Source organism: Crassostrea angulata, chromosome 5 (assembly GCF_025612915.1).
Source record: "Crassostrea angulata isolate pt1a10 chromosome 5, ASM2561291v2, whole genome shotgun sequence".
Taxonomy (NCBI): Eukaryota; Metazoa; Mollusca; class Bivalvia; order Ostreida; family Ostreidae; genus Magallana; species Magallana angulata.
The window spans coordinates 7342625-7356724 of NC_069115.1; the positions used below are offsets into that span (position 1 = coordinate 7342625).

The following is a 14100-nucleotide window of genomic DNA, read 5'->3' on the forward strand; positions in this document are numbered from 1 at the left end:
CGTTTATTTCTACAGGAAAATGTTGTTATTGTTTTTTTCTGTATGTTTTATAAGGTAATAAAGGGGATGTTGGCATGTTGTAAAATGTTGACTCTTGTGGCATGGTGCAAAATTGTGACTCAGGTCCCTCTACAATGATGTGTCAATTTTATCACTTGGAATACTGTAAAGTTTTACTTGCAACGACTTTATTTTGCGATTTACCGGAGATGAACTCTTTCGCAGTGACTGTAAACAGTCATGAACGACATGTTAATTGTGTGAAAAATAATAGTGATGACTAGTTCGCGCCGGAAAATATTCGTGACGGAGAGGTTCTCGTGAACCTCGCAAAAATATCTCTTACGCCATTAAAAGTTAGTTTTCAGTATTTGATTCTTCATCAAAATCAGATTCAAGGCCCTCCTATCCTCAGCCTCAATGTATTTTAAGGTTATATATATATATATATATATATATATATATATATATATATATATATATATATATATATATATATATATATATATATAAAAAAATATATATATATAAAGCACTGAATAGAATCAACAACACTAGGCATCTTTAAAGTGTCGGATCTAATATATAGATACTAAGCCAGTTAACTGAATATATATATATATATATATATATATATATATATATATATATATATATATATATATATATATATATATATATATATATATATATATATATATATATATATTCCTCATTATATCTGTACATACGTTGTCTTCATTATAATTTTCTATTACTGTACGATTGACTGAATTTCTTTATGTATTGTTACTTATAGCAAGACATTTCTGCAAGGGGGAAATAAAGATTGAATTTTGAATAGTTGAGGAGCGAACAAAAATATTATGACAACCAAATACTTTAATGAATTTATGTCAGCTTTAACGTCAACATCAAAAGTACAAAAAGACAACAATTACCAAAGTAGAATTTATTATTTGTTCCAACAATCCTATACATAAAAGCTAAATATATGCATGGACAACACAAACGTGAGACTGTTCTTAAAAAAGCAAAAAATACTGAGTAGGGGACTTGAGTTCAATTAATTAAAGATGAAACGAATATCTTTATTGATTGCAAATACAAAAATGCTAGTATATCATTAGATCAAAACAAACTAAAAATCTTACAATTATACAAATCAAGTTTACATTAACAAATACTAATTAAATAATTATACATATCACATGCAAACATATATATGTTTTACAGATATGGACTGCACGTAATAAATATAATCAGCAAACGTGTAATAGAACTATTAAACTAGCTTACATCAATAAAACAAAAAGTATTTAAAATTCAAAGAGATACACAACAAAACATAGGTTAACACAGACATTTGTTTAGATTACAAAAGCATAGCAGGTATGCATGAATGAAGTATATATGTAGTTATTTATAAACAATGTATGAAAGGAAAGTGATAGTGGAGAATAATACATGTACATGGCAAAATCAGTATGACACCCATATATTAACTCTCAATCAATTGATATCAGCAGGCTGGCCTTCGCAGCTCTCAGATTGATATGGGCTGTGTACATATTTTGCTTTGTATTGTCATTCATTTTTGTCAATGAATTTATTAATTAAAACATTTGCTAATTCGTTTGAATAAAAAAGGTACACGAACAAAAGTTACTTAATGATAATAGGAGGAATGCATTTCTCCCTGAATAGTTTGGTGTTGCATCAACTAAGATAAATACTTATAAGGACGTAAACGAGTATGGTCAAAGAAAGAAAATTAATGCTTGGATGTTTAAAAAATATTGCAATCGTTCAACATATACTGTACGATTGACTGAATTTCTTTATGTATTGTTACTTATAGCAAGACATTTCTGCAAGGGGGAAATAAAGATTGAATTTTGAAAAGTTGAGGAGCGAACAAAAATATTATGACAACCAAATACTTTAATGAATTTATGTCAGCTTTAACGTCAACATCAAAAGTACAAAAAGACAACAATTACCAAAGTAGAATTTATTATTTGTTCCAACAATCCTATACATAAAAGCTAAATATATGCATGGACAACACAAACGTGAGACTGTTCTTAAAAAAGCAAAAAATACTGAGTAGGGGACTTGAGTTCAATTAATTAAAGATGAAACGAATATCTTTATTGATTGCAAATACAAAAATGCTAGTATATCATTAGATCAAAACAAACTAAAAATCTTACAATTATACAAATCAAGTTTACATTAACAAATACTAATTAAATAATTATACATATCACATGCAAACATATATATGTTTTACAGATATGGACTGCACGTAATAAATATAATCAGCAAACGTGTAATAGAACTATTAAACTAGCTTACATCAATAAAACAAAAAGTATTTAAAATTCAAAGAGATACACAACAAAACATAGGTTAACACAGACATTTGTTTAGATTACAAAAGCATAGCAGGTATGCATGAATGAAGTATATATGTAGTTATTTATAAACAATGTATGAAAGGAAAGTGATAGTGGAGAATAATACATGTACATGGCAAAATCAGTATGACACCCATATATTAACTCTCAATCAATTGATATCAGCAGGCTGGCCTTCGCAGCTCTCAGATTGATATGGGCTGTGTACATATTTTGCTTTGTATTGTCATTCATTTTTGTCAATGAATTTATTAATTAAAACATTTGCTAATTCGTTTGAATAAAAAAGGTACACGAACAAAAGTTACTTAATGATAATAGGAGGAATGCATTTCTCCCTGAATAGTTTGGTGTTGCATCAACTAAGATAAATACTTATAAGGACGTAAACGAGTATGGTCAAAGAAAGAAAATTAATGCTTGGATGTTTAAAAAATATTGCAATCGTTCAACATATACCAGTATCTTTTTGTATTGTTTCAAATGATTTAAAACTTATATCATTTTGAGATAATACCTACATTGTGAAACAATAATTTGAAATAATTTGAAACCGGTTTTTTCTGAACACATACAACTGAGAGTTTTGAACAATTAAGTTTACAACATTTCCAGTTAAAAACAAAACACACATAACAAAATTGCAGCTGAATTTATCTAGCTCGAGTTATGTGTGGGTAAGCCGTTTAATATAGGATTAGAAATAAAACGATCTTAGCTAGCCTAAAAGCGCATCAAAATTTTCAAAGAAATATTAAGTAAAAAACAAATGGGTTTTAAAACATTTTTGGAATTTGTTTGCTCTATGTTAAATTTCCCCCAACAATACTTTATTGAATGCTTCTTTAAAATGCATCAATTTTTAAGAGCAGTTAAATGAAATAAAACATTAACTAAATAATAGAGTTGATGATACAAAAGACATCTTACTTTTTCTAAATGTATACTTAGTCCCTTTTTAAGGCTCTGTTACAAACAACTATAATAAGATCATGATGAGAAAGTGTACAATGCATTGTTTAAAAAAAGTTTACTTCGGAAAAAGATTAAGCTGCAATTTTCATCGAAAATATTCTCTAATTTTACGTTAGTGTGAACCATGCAACGAATTTGCTGGTATCTTATCAAAAAGGCATTTTTGCATGTCCAAATTTTGTTAAACTCTGCAGTGCAATGACGAATGTCCAAAAAATATTTTTATATATTAGTTCATGTCATATACAATAGTTGATTAATGTGTATTTTCCTTTACATTTTCGATGTTCTAGTCATACTCCATGTTCGAGGATTGACTTTTTCATTGAAAATGCATTTAAAATACAATCTTTTAACTTAAATGTAATAACATGTTCCAAAACATAACACCATAAAGTTTTCTTTTATATTGTTATTGCGTTATTGTCGTCCAAAATTTAATTATTTGTCCTTGATTCATTAGTTTATAAAATAGTAAATATCTTTCGATAATCAATAAACCAATCTACATCTTGCAAAGGTTATCTCCCGTTATCGCAATCTTTGGGAGAAAAACCTATAGATATGTATCAAAGAACGTTTTCGTTATGTATCAAAGAACGCCAAAATATTTGGTTGCATAAAGAAGGAAAAAGTTTGGGGTTTCCTTTTTTAACTTTAGGGTTGACCCCACAAAAGTAAGCAAATTTTGCAAAGTGTGGATTGGACTACATTAAATCCAATTATCTTCAAATCTTGCGATGGCAATGGATCATAATGAATGAGTCTGATATATTTTGACGAAGAAAACGCTTTACAAATATCTTTAAATGCACATGCATCATAATTATGTAACGATTGTGCCGGTAATATGGTATGTTCCTCTTTTCTTTTTGTGGTTGCGAACTATCAACACAACTACAAGTATTACTGCAGCCAGCAGAACTATAACAGTTACTGACACAATTATAGAAATTTCGATGGAATTGAGGCTTAAATTTCGATGCATTACAATGGAGGTTTCTGTACCATTCTCCTGTTTCATTGTATTGTTTGTCTTTCGGGAAATTTGGATCGACTCGACGTCTTTTCCACGTGATGTGTTAAAATTGTTATTCTTTTGATTATAACAACCTGATGATCCAAAGTTCAGTATAGAACCACAGCGGGATTTGGTTATGTTTTCCGACCTTGACATTTCAAAAAGAAGCTATGATATTTAAATTTTTATACATTAATGGTATACTCCTACACATAACCATACAAACTTTTGTAGCTATAAAAGAAAGCATGCATTTATATCTTTAGTTCTTTTTGTATAAAAAAGAATCAAGATTCTTTTGAATTACTACATTGTTTTACATATTGCATGTATATATCAACGAATTTTAGTTCTATAATCCAATATAAAACATTATACCTTGTTTAAAATGCATTTCTATGATGTCAATATTAAGCTCACTTTTCTATATATTTGGCACACAGAAAAGAAATTCTGAGATGTATAAGATTGTAAATCTGTATTACCTTATGAAAGAACTACACATCAGCAATACTAGGATGCACAGAAGAGCTTTCCAAATACTGATAGTCATGTCATCAACGCTGAAAAGAAAACAAATAAATATTGTAAAACCAAGCTAGGACACTTTGCAATGCCTCTTTTTATCCATTATCATAGTTACCTAATTACATGCAACTGAACCTGTTATGATTTTCGAGGCAACAAATCTCAACAACCCCAACCCCCTAACACACAAAACATGCAAAACATGAAAAGGGGGTGAGGAAAACGAACTTGATACATATTCTTTCCATAGGCGTCGGAACCGGGGGGGGGGGGGGGGGGGCAAGGGGGGCTTAGCCCCCCCCCCCCCCCCCCCCCCCCCCCCCCCACTGTTTTTGCAAAGTTAGACCTAACAATTAGGCATATAGCATGATACAGGGTTCACCCCCCCCCCCCCCCCACTTTTTCTCGCAGGAAAAATTATTGTTCCTAAATTTACCTTGAAATAATGAGAAGTTAGATTCAGATTCAGAGTCCCCCCCCCCCCCCCCCCTCATCCCACGGATTAGGAATTTCATGATTTGGTATATATTATTTTTTTTTGGAAGTATAGGTATACACCCCCCCCCCCCCCTGGGATTAAGTTTTCCATGATTTTGGGAATTATTTTTTTTTCAATATTTCTGAGGATTACTCTAGCCCCCCCCCCCCCCCACTTTCAATTTGCTTCCGACGCCAGTGCTTTCATCGACGTATCAGGTAGCGTTAACCTTGCTGGTGTGTTATAAGACATGTTACACAATGACTTTTAGTTTGCGACCCGTAATGGGGCGTGTAAGTGTGTCTAAAAGCAAGTGGAGGGTGCTAGCTAGATAGATTATGATTGCGATGAAAATCAGTGGATTAGATATAACGACTGACAAAGTTCTTCCAGAGATGATGTGTCATTTATAAAAGTCATGAATAAGGTATCTTAAAATATGCTTTAAAAAATACATTTGCTTTTTCTTGATTATTTATAAGAGAAAATGAGAGGTTGAAACGAAGTTTTTGTTGCAATAAATGCTCCCCCCAGCAAAGGAGTGTGTTAAAGCAATCTTACTTGTTATGAATATGAGTTTTCTGATGACCCCCCCCCCCCCCCCACCTCCTTTGGAAATTTCAAATTTCTTAAACTCTCTTATTATCGTTATCGAAATTCCCCTCCCCCCGAAAAACATAGAAAATTCTTACTAACTAAGTTGCATATTGACATAAATAAGTTGTATGTCAACATATTTATCTTGCATGTCAACCCTAACCCTAACCCAAACCCTCACCCTAACCCAAAATATTTATCTTGCATGTCAACATAAATAAGTAGCTTGTTGGAAGTCACATAATGGCGATATCCGATTTTTTGTAGATTTTTAATTATTTTGATTTGATTGCAATTTTTTCTTGCATGTCAACAAAGTTATGTTGCATGTTGACATGATTATCTTGCATGTCAACATATTTATTCCGCATGTCGGTTTATTTGATAGGGAAATAATTAATTTTGCACATGCACAAGGGAAAGAAGTGTTCCACTATAACTTAGCACAGAAAGATCGGGGTGTGGTCAAATCCAATGGATAGATTTGACCACGCTCCGACCGAAATTATCACCTGATAATATTCAAAGAATGATTCCTTGTTACTTATATTTATATAATTTCCAATTTCCACACTTTAAAACACATAAATTAAGGTTGCTCTATACACCACTTTTTGATGATGCAGTACGCAAAAAAGTAAATCTGGAAGCATGCAATTCCGGTACTGGCTGATTTAAACTGAGGCGAATTGTATGGGGACCGCTCTATTAAAAAAATTGTTAAATGAATAGTCTTAGATTTAAATTGTTAATTGGAAAAATCATTACTTACAAGTAATAAGACACCTTCACGTTGTGTCGTATTATTTATCGCAAAAAACAATAAAATCAAGTATAATTTTTTAAATGGTTTCTTTCCGATTTTAGATATCTTACAGCGTAGCTCAGTGGGTTAGCAGGTTCACTACAAACCTGTAGGTCACGAGATCGAATCCCGTTGGAACAATCAAATTTTTAACTTTCCAAAATTTTCTAAAACGTATTTTTTGGTTGAATACTGGGAAAAAAATTCTAAACCGGTGAAAGTATTTTGATTATAATATACTTTAATCTACATTAATATTGACAGATCTTCCTAACCATCATTTAAGGGGATGGGAGGGTGGCTTCGCATTTCTCTCAGGTTGGGATACATAAAACCTAATAGATTAGTTATTTTTCCCCTTTATTTATTTGACTTAGTTTTGCATTAAAGCGAATAAATTCACTTGTATAGGCCTATGATGAAATATGTATGTTTTTATCATTCCATCGTGATATTTAGGAAATTTTATTAAACTCAGAAATGAAAAGTCCCCAAGATGTTTGGGCCTTGGGACTTAGGAACGATAACTCTTACCTGAGGAACTTTCATACCAAATAAAATTTAAAATATTTTTTGTATTTATTTGCAATGATTTTTATTCAATTTTTTTATGTCAAAGTTATCAAAATACATTTTCTTATAACATCAAGCAGTTTTTTCAGATGATTTGTCAACAGAGTAAGAAAATATGAAAAATTATGTTTTGGGGAAATACTAAAAAAAATTGCAATAATAAATTTTTTGAATGTTAAGAAATATTATATTTATTGTTAGGTGTCCGAAGGAAATATCTATCATATGACAAAAATATTTCTCTCAATTTATTAATAGTTAACTTTTTAAAAATTATTTTAGAAAAACACGAAAAAACATTTGAAAATTCTTTAAAAATACCTATAGTATCCCTATCATCGTTTTAATATTTGAAAAGTATATGTTTTGTGGTCTTCTATTGAAAATTGGATTAAACTGTGGGTGTATAGAGCCACCTTAAAGCCACTACTTTTTCATGTAGCACAGGTTATGTATTATTACGCGGAGCAGCCAATACCGTTTTTTAGTCGCTCATCTTTCATGAAATTACTGGGTTTTAGGCTTCAACATTGATTCTTAATGTTATCACAGACAAAGACAGTAGAAAATGTAAATATTAAATATTGCAGAACATCTATCAAACAAATAAGTTTTGCCTAGAAATATGCTTTTTGTGCGGAAGATATTCTAGAAACAAATCATAATGATCTTGCAATTGTTGAAAAATTATTTTCCCTAAACAAATGATTTATTAGCCTCTTTCTGCAATTTCTGATGTACTATTAGTGTGTGTGTGTGTATATATATATATATATATATATATATATATATATATATATATATATATATATATATATATATATATATATATATATATATATATATATATATATATGTGTGTGTGTGTGCGTGTGTGAAAAAACAGCGCGTGTGAATGACCTTTTAACACGAAAAATTTTAACAGTCTATAAAAATGAATTGTAAAAATCAAATTGAATAAAATTTAACAGTGTGATTGCATGACTCCGCAATTACATTTTTTTTATTAAGTATGTTTTGTCCACAAACTTCAATGAAATTATTGATCTAGCCATGCACGTTGAGAAGTGAGACGCTTTATGAATATGTATACATGTTTAGTTCAGTATGACGTTCAGTCCTGTTTTTAGTTTTCCCGCGATCTGTCAGACTGCCGGAGTATATATACTGCTGCACGGTAAGAATTAATACTTAATTTTTCGAGTCGGTCTTCATGCACTCGAGTCCTAACATGAAAAAAATTGCTCAATTGATAACATCATATTCCATGTTTAACAAAATGAGGTACTTTTTATATTTTCCCCGTGGTTTTTCCACTTGTCTGCCGAGGAAGGGCAACTTGCCCGAGAGTCGGTGCAAAAGCGATTCAGCGATTTAAATTTAATTGTTATTCATAATATATGTTTGTGTATATATATGTGTGTGTATATATATGTGTGTGTATGTTTATATTATACTAAATTATGAATGTTAACGATAATTATCTCGACATACTTTATTTATATATGCATTCTATTTTTAGATGTAGGAAATTTTCTTCTATTTTTATGGTTTCTATTTATAATAATACCACGAAACTTTTATACACGCCGTATACACGTGGCTCAAGGATAACGATTTATGGAAAATTCAGCAAGGAACACCTCATATACATTAGCATGTATTTGTATTGAAATATATGTGTGTACTATTTACAAGATTGCATCGCTATGGAATAGATCACAGGTGCTTGCGGACCGGACCCCCCCCCCCCCTCCTCCAACAATATTCACCCCTCCAAATTCCCCGAGTTATCTTTTCGTCATTTACATGTATTTTTATAATTACATGTTGATCGATGTATGCTACACTAAAAAAAACACAATTAACGCGAAATAAGCTATGTATAAAAAAAACATATATCACTGGTATAAAAAGAGAAGAAGGTTGGCAACTTCAGCAGACGCCATCTTGTAAAATTCGACACCTCGCCAGGAAATCCCAACATTATTTAACTAAAAAGAACTGACCGGCTGGAAGTGATGGTCGATGTAATTCCACAAAATATTAATAAATGGGGCGCAATGCTATTTTGTGACTTTTAAATAAATCCAGTCGTGTTATTTTCACAGTTTACACCATCGAACTGAACGGAAGTCGTTAATTCTGCATTAGTTTAGTCGCAAGCAACTATTTTTAGTAAAAGGTGAAACCCAGAAGAGAACATCCGAGTGGCGTTAGATACATTAAAAAGTCAGAGGATCACGATTGTTAAAACAGTAAAATTTTACTAAAAATAATGCAGAATGACGACTTCCGCAATATAGTTTGTAAGTTGTAACAAAAATAATAAAATAACCAAAACAAACATGCAAACAAACTAACGGAGATGCTTTCATGGGACAAAAATGTTTATCCTCTTGACACTAGTCTTTGATATCTTCTTAAAATTTACCGGGTGGCAGTAAATACAAAATTTACAACATATGACATTAGTGGAGATTTTGTGTACAGAATATTATATCGGACTGTCCGTGCTGGAATATCCGCATATGTTATTAAGTTGTTATCTCGAACTCCGAGAATCGGTTTTCATTGGAATACCATGTACCTTTTATTTCACCAACTTAAAATACAACTTGTTGAACTTTTTGTTTTGTTTTGGAGTTTTTATTCAGCGTAAACTTGAGCGAGTGTAACGAATTGAGCTTTCCCCTGAATTCACCATATGTATTTTAAGAATTTTTACATTACAAATTACAATACAAATCAAATACAAGATCGTTCTCGTGAAAATTAGGTAGTATTTTAGTAGAAAGCCGAATGGCATCTGCTACCGGGCTAACTATAACTTCACGAAAAATTCACGCAAAGAACTTTATATTAAATATTTCATTGGTGAAACAAGCCAGAAAAAAGAGGAAATTTACAACTTCAAACGTGAAAATCCTAATTCGGGGAGGGGGGGGGGGGGGGTTGCGCAGAGCGTAATGTATCTGTACATATTACTTCAATTTACAATTTTACTGTTAATTTTCTTCCTTTCATGCTCTTCAATTCTTTACATGCTCACCAAAAAAAAAGGGGGGGGGGGGGCAATCCATGTTAATTCACTAGTAATAAATTCAAATGACAAATTAAGATTTAAGAAAACTGTTTGCTGCGAGAAAAAGTGCGACCCCCCCCCCCCCCCCCCCCCCTGTGTCAGATCTATATATTGAACCATACATACTGCACTAGAACCTGGTGGTTTATGCGCTGGACGGTTATAGAAGGCACTGCACATGTAAATTGCACGAACAATAAGACTTTTTGGCATGACTCTTGTAGTTTTGCTCGGACTATATCTTTGTACAATTTTCCTAAAGAATCTAATTAAAATAAATTGCTTTGTTGGAGGGGGTGTATGTGTGTATGGGACAAAAAACTTACAAATTCAAAAATAAATATTAACAAATTCAATCATCGTTAATATAATTACACCATCTACCAATGTGATCTATTTACTTTTTACGAGACCTTCATGGTCAGAATAAAAGTTTCAAGGCCAGAATAAAAGTTATTTGGAGCGAAACAACTTGGTACGAACACGCAACGTGGGTAGAGGCTGGTTCTCTGGTGGCAGGGGATAGTTTTTTTGGTCGAGGAAACGTCAGGCAGATAGTGCCCACATATGTGATTTAATTTTTCAGTGGATTTTTAAAATTGCTAAAATTGGTTTGCATGCAGGGGACACATGGTCCCGACTCTTGAGAATTTTTAAACATTTCAGAATAAAACAAGTACAACTTACAAATAGCACTATATAGAATAGCCAGGGATGGTCTCAAAAATTTCTGAAAATTTTTCCTTTTTTCACATTTTCACGGGTCCAGCACCACGCTTCAGTCCCGAGCAACTGCCATAAACTACCATAGGATTGGTAGCTTAATGTATACCCATGCAAATAATCACCAATTGATAGGGGGTCAATCACCTTCTTTTCGAGTGACATTTCGTGTTCTGAACCCACCCTACTTTTCAAGCACAAAACCGAAAGTGAAAATTTTGGCCACAGTTTCGCATTTTCATTCCATATCTGATGAAAAGTGCTACCAGCATTAAAGTGTCATATATCAATGAAATTGACATGAGCTCCTCTATCCACAACATGAATGCAATAAATATTCTAGCAATTTATACACCTCAAAAAACCAGCCAAACCTCAGGTTCTCCCTTTATTTCAAAATTTTGACGGGTCTTTCGTTCGAAACTATCCCCTGCCACCTCTGTTTCTCGCCAGTTCACCGGTAGTCTCGTTCAACCAGACGCTCAGCTCGTCGGAGATTTACGGAGACAGCCGAGCGTCTGGTTGAACGAGACTAGTCCACCGGGGGATGCCGCGTGAATGACTGTCTCAAAAACCATGTGGTGATTGTTTACAACCCAAACCGTTCCATAGGTAATTTTTACGAACTTGATAATTGTAGGCTACCTGAACACAGCAATCCTATTTTACAAACGAACAAGATTCAAACACATGGTAGTCTTAATATGTTAAGTTTTACGGTGTAAATAAAACAGTTTAATACACAAAGCCCTCGAAAATTCAGGGATAGAAATTGAATTTTTTGAACACTCGCAAACTTTACTAAATAGTGTAATATTCTTTACTCGCAAAATTAAACTTTCACTCGCGGTGCTTTTTTTTTTTAAAGAAATACGAATAGTTTCACATAAGTCTTATCAAATTAATATGTTTTACGGTGTAACCGTTTGAAAGGCGAAGCCAATATAAATGGACTAGATCAGTATATGCCCTTTCATCATCTCTCTAGTCTGTCATCTCATATATTGTTTGTTTTGTTTCAACTCTAATCTTATTGTTGGCCCAAGAGCATTGGCCATCCCACGGTCCTTGTTAAATTTGTTCACAAGCCTTGATATACTAGACTAAATGTCTGTCTCAGGTTACTGTTTCCATCACAATTTGAAGCTTTTTATAGAAATATACACAGCTAAAAGAAATACAATTGAAATCAGTAATTAAAACGTCATCTCTTTTTTTTTTCTCTTTTATTTAAAAGACGCTTTCTTTAGCCAAACAAATGAGAGAGAGAGAGAGAGAGAGAGAGAGAGAGAGAGAGAGAGAGAGAGAGAGAGAGAGAGGGGGCAGGGAATTCAAATAAAAAACATGTAAACAAATTTCCATTCTGGTATTAAATAAATATTGTTTTCAAGAACCCTGAGATATTTCATCTTTGCTAGCCAAGGGTTTCTGATCCGCACTGCTCATGCGGATCACAAACCCTTGGCAAGCAAAGGTAGGGGTATTTATATATGCAAAAAATCTTGGGACAGATTTTAGCTCAATTTTTTTTTAGCTCACCTGAACCGAAGGTTCAAGTGAGCTTTTATGATCATCCGTTGTCCGTCGTCCGCCTGTCCATCAATCTGTAAACTTTTCACATTTTTGACTTCTCTAAAACCACTCGGCCAAATTTAACCAAACTTAGTACAAGGCATCCTTACGGGTTGGGGACTATAAACTCCTAAAATAAAGAGCAAATCCCTTTTTTAAAGGTAGATAATTGCAAAGCAGTGAGTATAGGGTGCATGTCTTTAAAAATCTTCTTCTCAAGAACCACTGCACCAGAAATGCCAATATTTACACAAAAGCTTGTATATATACTGAAGATTATAAATTGCAAAAATTGTGACCCCCGGACCTATACTGGGGCCCCAAGCGGGGTTTAAAGTTTAACATAGAAATACATAGGAAAATTTTTTAAAAATCTTCTTCTCAAGACCCACTGCACCAGAAATGCCAATATTTACATAAAACTTGTATATATAGTAAAGACCAAAATTGTAAGAATCGTGACCCCTTGACCAAAACTGGGGCCTCAGGCGGGGTTCAAAGTTTAACATAGAAATACATAAAAAAAAATGTTCAAAAATCTTCTCAAGAACCACTGCACCAAAAAATGCCAATATTTACACAAAAGCTTGTATATATAGTGAAGATTAAATATTGTAAAAATCGTGACCCCCGGGCCAAAACTGGGGCCCCAGGCGGGGGTTCAAAGTTTAACATATACAGGTGAATCTCGATAACTCGAACTTCAGGGGACCATGATTAAACTTTGAGAAATCAAGAGTTCGAGAGATCGAAAGTTTAAAAATATCCGGAAATTTTTGTTCCAGTCATTTTGGTTCTAAAATTATAGTAGCTGGAAGTTTTTATTTATAACATGGAAGGATAGTCTAACATGATTTCAATCGTATTTTCTGCCAGATTACTTCAATTTAAACGTTACAGAACTTAGTTTTGTGGTTATTAAGTGGGTTTTTTCACCTTAAAAACATTAAAGTTTTCTTAATCACAGAATATTTTAAGTAAAGAGCGGTTTAATATACCGTAACTTTCACAAGTTGTTAAAATTAATTAATAAGTTTCAAACTACCTATTTACTCTTTGATGGAAGCAAGGGGTAGTGTCACTAATGTAATCAACCAATTAACATTACCACGCTAGCCCCCTGGCATTCACTCAACCATCCAGGTAAAGTCCACGCAGAGCTATAATTATACGCTTGATCGGCAGCAACCACTTCGAGTTATCGAGAGTGAAAAACAATGAAATATATATAATGGGACCCAGGTTTTACTTCGAGAGATCAAGAACTTCGAGTGATCGGAGTTCGAGAGATCAAGAGTAAATTTGCTTAGGTATATAGAG

At 32.8% G+C, this 14100-nt stretch overlaps 1 protein-coding gene and 1 long non-coding RNA gene across 4 annotated transcripts in view; one reads left to right on the plus strand and one right to left on the minus strand.

Moving 5' to 3' along the window:
* Positions 1-894: 894 nt before the first annotated feature.
* LOC128183366 (uncharacterized) overlaps positions 895-14100 on the minus strand; it is an 83301-nt gene continuing 70095 nt past the window's right edge. For all 3 annotated transcript variants that reach the window (XR_008243583.1, XR_008243585.1, XR_008243584.1), the window contains exons 3-4: positions 4905-4982; positions 895-4567 (exon numbers count right to left, since the gene is read on the minus strand). This is a non-coding gene — a long non-coding RNA (uncharacterized LOC128183366). The remainder of the gene's footprint in view (positions 4568-4904; positions 4983-14100) is intronic.
* The window catches only part of LOC128183365 (baculoviral IAP repeat-containing protein 2-like), a 34516-nt gene continuing 32125 nt past the window's right edge, over positions 11710-14100 (plus strand). Inside the window, exon 1 of the mRNA XM_052852348.1 lies at positions 11710-11820. The gene's annotated coding sequence lies outside the window, so the exon portion shown is untranslated. The remainder of the gene's footprint in view (positions 11821-14100) is intronic.